Raw genomic sequence first — 7,236 nt, forward strand, 5'->3', positions numbered from 1 at the left:
AAAATAAAACATGAGAACTTCTGTTAAAAAAATAAATAAAAATAAAAATATTGAGACAATTTATTTTTATTGTTTTCTTTTCTTTGTAAGTTGTGTTTATTTGTATTTCTATACCCAAAATACATGTATATTTTATTTTTATTGAATTTCTTGGGATGACATTGGTTAATAAAATTACATAGTTTTCTGGAGCATAATTCTATCATTCATCACCTGTATTTTATATTGTGTGTATACCATCCCAGGTAAAGTTTCCTTCCATTACCATTTATCCCCCTTTACCCTTTCCTACTTCTCCTATTTTCCTTTCCCTCTGGTAATCACCATACTGTTGTCTGAGAAAACTTTTAATTGAACTGTTTTATTTTTAAGATTTTTAAATTGCAACCAACATTCAATACTAGTTTAGTATCAGATGTATAACATAGTGGTTACACATTTATATAACTTATAAAATGATATTTCCAATAAATCTAGTACCCCCAGACACCATAGTTATTACAATATGATTGACTAGATTCCATGTGTTGTACTTTACATCCCCATGACCATTTGTAACTGCCAATTTGTACTTTTTTTTTTTTTTAATATATTCTATTGATTTTTTACAAAGAGGAAGAGAGAGGGATAGAGAGCCAGAAACATCGATGAGAGAGAATCATCGATCAGCTGCCTCCTGCACACCGCCCACCGGGGATGTGCCCGCAACCAAGGTACATGCCCTTGACCGGAATCGAACCTGGGACCCTTCAGTCCGCAGGTTGACGCTCTATCCACTGAGCCAAACCGGTTTCGGCCAATTTATACTTCTTAATCCCTTCATTTTTCACGCATCTCCCCAAGCCCCACCCACCTGGCAACCATCAGTTTGTTCTTTGTATCTATGAGTTTGTTTTTTTGTTTGTTCACTTTGGGTTTTTTAGATTCCATATTAAGTGAAATCATATAGTATTTGTTTTTCTGTCTGATTTTTTCAATACCTTACAAGGTTCATCTTTTTTGTTGCAAATGGTAAAATTTCATTCTTTTATGGCCAAGTAATATTCTATTGTACATATGTATCTTATCTTCTTTATCCAACCACCTACTGATGAACACTTAGGCTGCTTCCATATCTTGGCTATTACAAATAATGCTGTAGTGAACAAAGGAATACTTCTTAATACGTAAGTATTTTGAATTTCTTCAAATAAATACCAGGAGGTGGAACTGGGTCATAAGGTATTTCTATTTTTAACTTTGTGAGGAACCTCTATACTGTTTTCCCTAATGGCTGTACCAATTTGCAATCCCACTAACAGTGCAGGAGGGTTCCCTTTTCTCTTCAACCAATATTTGTTGTTTGTGGGTGTATTGATAATAGCCATTTTGACAGGTATGAGGTGATATCTCATGTGGTTCCATTTCTCTGATGATTAGTGACATTGAGTATCTTTTCATATGTCTATTGGCCATCTGCATTCATCTGGAAAAATGTCTATTTATGTCCTCTGCCCATTCTTAAAATGGAATGTTTTTCTTTTTTGGTGTTACCTTTATGAGTTCCTTATATATTTTGGATATTAACTCCTCATTGGATGTATCATTGCTAAATATATTCTCCCATTCATTAGGTTATCTTTTCATTTTGTAGATGGTTTCCTTTGCTGTGCAGAAACTTTTTAGTTTGATTTCATGTGTGGGTCTTGATTTTTTTATTCATTCAGCCACAGCATGTCTTTTAATTGGAGCATTTAATGCACTTACAATTAAAGTAATTATTGATAGGTATGTAGTTATTGTCACTTTATTATTCATATTTTGGTTTTTTTCTTCTTCTTCAAGAAATCTGGCCAGTGGGGACCCTCAGACTGGCCTACGTCCTTTTGCAATCCAGGACCCCTAGGGGATGTTGGAGAGACACTTTTGGCCTGATCCCAAATTCATGCACCAGGCCTCTAGTATTTAATAAAAAGGGCAGTAAATGAAAGAATAGAGAAACTAAAAAGACAAGTCATATAGAAAACAAATAGCAAAATGGCAAGACATACAAAAAACAAATAGCAAAATATAAATCTGAATGGACTGATAATTACAATAAGTGTAAATGGATTAAACACTCAAGAGGTAAGAAAGACTGTGCAAGTATGAATGACCTGTCAGCAGCCAAGAAACAGCTGGTCAGCTTGCAAAACTCTGAGTTCATGATGTTTTACATTATTTACCGAAGTAATTCATTCAGCCAATTTTCATCAAGTTTCTAAAATATATCCAGCACTAGGTAAGGCAGTGATAAAAAGATAAATAAGGCACTGTGATATAATAATTATTATAGAACAAAGTCTTCATTTCTGGTTCCTAGCACAGAGCCCTATAACCTTGAAATTTCTTATTATACACAATAAGTCGCTTTCAACCATATCTTGGAGGGTGGCGGTTGGTTGCCAAAGGAACTATCCCTTGACCTCCAAGGAGAAAGGGGCTGTGGATTAAAATAATGACCAATGGTCAATTATTTAATCATTTAGGTCTGTGTGATAAAGCCTCCATAAAAACCCTAACTAAAGAGTTTTGGAGAGCTTCTGGACTGGTGAACACCAGATACTGGGAGAATAGCATGGCCAGAGAAGGCATGGAAACTCCATACCCACATCCTGCCCTATACACCTCTTCCATTTGCCTGTTACTGAGTTACAGTCTTTATAATAAACAAGTAATGACAAGTAAAGACCTTTTTTTTTTTTTTTTTTAAATTTCTATGATCCTTTCTAGCAAATTATCAACCTGACGAGGAGGTTGTGGAAAGCCCCAATTTATAGCCCGTTGGCATAAATTAAAGTACAGGTCACAACCTGAAACTTGTACTGGCATTTGAAGCGAGGTGACTGAGTTCCTCCTGGTCTGTGCAGTCTGCAACTAACTCCGGATAGTTAGTGTTATAATTGAGTTAAATTATAGGACACCTAGTTGGTGTCTAGAGAGTTGGAGAAATGCTTAATGTAAGGGGGAAACCCACATAGTTAGTGTAAGAAGTGTTATGTGTAATGTAGAGGAAACAGCAGTTTATTTTTAGGCATGGTCCCAGACCTCAAGAAATTCCTAGTCTTAAGAAAAAATGGACCCATGAGAAATATGTTAGAGAAAATGTGATCATAGGTACATGTACTTTAATGTGGCATATGTACAAAGCACCACGAAAATAAGCAAGTAATCTTGCCAACAAAAATTACATTCATCCTGATTGTTAAAGGATGAGCTCAGTATTATAATTCCTTGGGGTTCTATCACTCCCTCTTTGAGCTTTCAGCCCAGTTCTCAGCATTAGCTGCAAATTATTTACCATCACATAGGAAGCATTTTTTAAATGACAAGGTCTGGCCCCACCCCAGACCAAGTGAATCAGAACCTCTAGAGTAGGGGTGTCGAACTCAATCAGAGAAGGGGCCAAAATCTAAAATCCAGCCTAAATCGCGGGCCGAATGGTTTACTGAACAGTCATAAACTGACAATGTCATAAACTGACAGCGGAGTGCAGTGATGACAGCGCGGTGCGGGCCACATTGCAAGGCCTGTGTTTGACACATGTGCTCTAGAGATACTTTGATCCCCTCAGCCTTACACTTTAAAAGCTCCCAAGGTGGCTTTAAATAGTGCCTGGGTTGAAAATGGTTGACACAGACTCTGCTTAGAAGAAACATAGCATAGACCTCAACCAATCTCCTGGCAATGAGGAGGGAAAGAAAAGGACTAGAGGTGGAATAGGATCTACAGCAGACTAAATGTCAGGAAAGAAGAGGATTCTAAGCTTTCTAGGGTAAAGACCAGGGGTCCTCAAACTTTTTAAAGTGGGGGCCAGATCACGGTCCCTCAGAGAGCTGGAGGGCCGGACTATATGAACTACTAATTCCTACTGTAACACCTTGGCTGCGCTCACTGCCCAAAAAACCTGGCGGGCCGGATCAGACTCCTCTGCGGGCCGCATGTGGCCCTCGGGCCGTAGTTTGAAGACCCCTGGTAAAGACCTTAAAATAGTGTCTGTGTATGCGACTGAGGGGACTATGAGTAGAGGAAAGGGAAAGGAAAAAATAATCAAGTTTAAAGTACCAACTATCCAGTATATTTTTATCCACCAGACAGATGAAAAAAAAGAAACACACGAAGTTCAAGAAAAAATGGGGACTTGAATATACATCTTCGAAAACCATAAATATTCAGGTGCCATTGGAAGCCATGAGAAAAAGTGTAACACACAAGGAAATTAGAAAGAACAGAGAAAAGAATCAAAAATGAAATTCTAAAGAATACCACGTTAATCTGAAGGAGCAAAAAGAGGGAAGCATCAAGAGGTTTTTGTTTTTGTTTTGGATGTGGGCTAAGAGAAAAAAAAACGAGAATAAAGCGGGAGGTCAGAGATGTTAGCTTTATAGAAGGACTTCCTCTGATAAAAGAAAAGATCAGAAATCAGATAAGTACCGGCACACAGGAAAATGAGGCCCTTAAGAGTTCAGGGCCGATGCCCATCAATTTCTTCTGTGAGGGAGGAGGCAAAATAAGCAATGAAAGGAACTCAAGAGTACTAGGACAAATAGTTAGAGGAGAAGGGTAAAGCTCTATGGACAACCACTTAGGCTTTCAGTACATAAAGGGCAAGTCAAAGCATATCCAGGCAGTGAGAGTACAGTTGGAATCCAGTTGAGAACAGCACCAGCAGCTCAGTTACATGATTGTCTCCAGCCTGCTCTGGAGATCCCGCGAGTAGGAAAAAAGCCAAGTGTTTGATTCATCCAAGCTTGGAGACCATCATAGCAAATGTGGCAAGAATGGCTTGAGGCCAGTAACACTGCTCTTATTTTTAAAAAGTCAAATTTATATTATTCTGCAGCTCTTTCCTTTGATAGTCAGAAAGTATGTCCGGGCCAGTGCCCAAGGGGGGGGGCAGTTGAGAGGTTGGGGGGACAGTTGAATGGGGGGTGGAGAGTGGGTGTGTTAATTACTTTTACTTTAGAAAACTTGTCAGAATCGTCATTCTTTTAAATGTTAGAGAGAGAGAGAAACATGGATGTGACATTGGTTGCCCGCCATATGCGCTCTCACCACCGGGATACAACAGACAACCTGGGTATATGCCCCCACCAGGAATCAAACCCCACACAGGACTAGCTCCAGTCAACTGCCGGTAAGCCACGCTGGCCAGGGCACTCCTAAGCATTTCTGAGCCCTTCAGCAATTGATTCCAAAAAATCTAAGTCTGATTCCTCCAAATTCTTAAAGAATGAAAATTCACCGCGGGACTGGATAGCGGAGAGAGAAACACATTAAACACTTCTTACACACAGTGCTAATTTCCTCCTAAAAACAGATGGGGGTGGGGAGGAGGGGAGTAAGGAGGGGGGGATTATATTGCAAAGCTCACTAAGAATTGCTGACAACACCAACTAACATGAAATAGTGTAAAACGGCAAATATAAAACATAATAAAATATAAAACAATATATAACGTAAAAATCACACTTGGGGTTCACGAATGCATCCTGCCATCGCCCACACCACTCCTCAGGGAGGCGGGTATCTCTGTGGATACCGGACCTCTTGCTACTCCCATCTGGAGAGGAAGCACACAGGCCTGAAGGAGCCTAACAGACTAACGTGTGGGCACCCGCCATGCGCCAGGCCTACTGTGTGCCAGGCTCCGGGCAAGGAGGGCACTTTACATGCTGTGGGCTGCTGCACCCTTAAAGACGAACCAAGATGTCAAAACTATAGACCTGACATACAGGCGAGTGTTAAAGTGACTTTAGGCTTAAAGTGTCAAGGAAGGAGTGCTCGCTAAGGTGGTTGGTGAAAAGTGAGGGGGGAAGAGGCGAGCTTGGAAAGGAAGACCCAGGACATGTGGGGGGTCGGGGGTGAAATGTGGAGAGTACCAGGAATAGGGAGCGGGGACAGGGATGGGGGTGCGCCTGCAGAAGCGAAGCCCGGGAAGGGGTAGGGGCAGAAGTCCGATCCCGGCTAACATCCGGCGGGATGAAGGGAAGAGAAGGGGTCTCATCCTTGGAAGGCGCACGAAGGAGTGCGGGGACGCGGGGGGCCGGGACGCGGTGTCAGCCCGGAGAGAAGGAAGGGGAGAAGCGGGAGGCCCACCCCGGCGGGGGGCCGGCGGGCGACCCAGAAGCCGAGACCCGAAAACCCTGCCCCAGGGGGAGGGGGTGCGTGCAGGGACGGCCGGGCCACGGCGTGGGGCGCCGCGCTTGGGGGTTGGGGGTTGGGGGTGTGGGACGGGACCACTGCCCCGGGGCAACCCGGGAGACGTCCCGGCAGAGGCGGCGTGGGGCCGAGGGATGCCCGGCCGGAGCCGGAGGGAGCCAGGTGGGCGGCGGCGGGCGGGTAGCGGGCCGCAGCGAGCGCGGCGTCCGCCTTACCTGGGATGAGTGAGGAGCCGTCGCGCCGCCTCCCCAGCATCCTGGGCTCCGCCGCTTCTCCCACCGCCCTAGGCGGGGGCCATCCCGCCCGCCCGCCCGCCCGCCCGGGAGCCCGCCCTCACGGCCAGGCGCCAGCAGCGGCCAGCCCGGCCCGGCCCCTTGGAGCAGCGCGACGCGACCCGCGCCCGCCGCCGCCTCCACAGCGACTCCCGCAGTCGCTGCCTCGGCGCCGGCCGCGGAGCTCCCGGGCGGGCGCGGGATCACACGCCCGCGGGGATTGGCTGCCTAGGCGATGTGTCCGTCTCTCTGATTCGTCGGCTGCCCAGGCTCCCCACCGAGGGGGCGGGGCTTCGGGTAGCGCCGGGTCCCGCGGGCGCTGAGGGGCGGGGCCGGGCCTGACGCCGCGGTCGGGCGGGGGCGCGCTCCCCGCGGGGACTCCCCGGGCGCCACCTGCTCCGGCGGGTTGTTGCCGGGGCAACGGCGTGCGTGGCCGGGCTGGAGCGGAGCCGGGCGGAGGTGGCTGTCCGCGCGCAGCTCCAGCCCTTCGCGTGGGTGGCCTTCATCCGTGAAGCCCGGGGACGGAGGCAGAAAAGGAGCTTTTTCGGGAAGCCCGTCTCTGTCCGCTGCTCCAAATACCAACCACGTGCCCGCTCCTAGCTGAGGAGCTTTCGTCTCATGGGACATAATTCACACATGCAAATAGACTCCAACTACATTCCGTGTAAATGAGCGGAGTCTAGTTTACACAAGAGTGCAAATGAGCAAGCGAATTCTGCCACTGGTACCGGAGAGAGGAACTGGTTCCCGAAAGGAAGAACTGAGAGCTAGGAAAGGAGTCAGG

The 7,236-nt window shown here is 45.8% G+C and overlaps 1 protein-coding gene across 4 annotated transcripts in view; it reads right to left on the reverse strand.

The window, feature by feature from the left end:
• TPST1 (tyrosylprotein sulfotransferase 1) overlaps positions 1-6,621 on the reverse strand; it is a 66,876-nt gene extending 60,255 nt beyond the window's left edge. For 3 of the 4 annotated variants that reach the window (XM_084880716.1, XM_084880715.1, XM_084880717.1), the window contains exon 1: positions 6,396-6,621. The gene's annotated coding sequence lies outside the window, so the exon portion shown is untranslated. The remainder of the gene's footprint in view (positions 1-6,395) is intronic. The other variant, XM_084880714.1, reaches the window with a different exon arrangement.
• Positions 6,622-7,236: the final 615 nt, after the last annotated feature.

This window comes from Pipistrellus hanaki (genome assembly GCF_964339955.1).
Source record: "Pipistrellus hanaki genome assembly, chromosome: 4".
In the NCBI taxonomy this organism is placed as follows: Eukaryota; Metazoa; Chordata; class Mammalia; order Chiroptera; family Vespertilionidae; genus Pipistrellus; species Pipistrellus hanaki.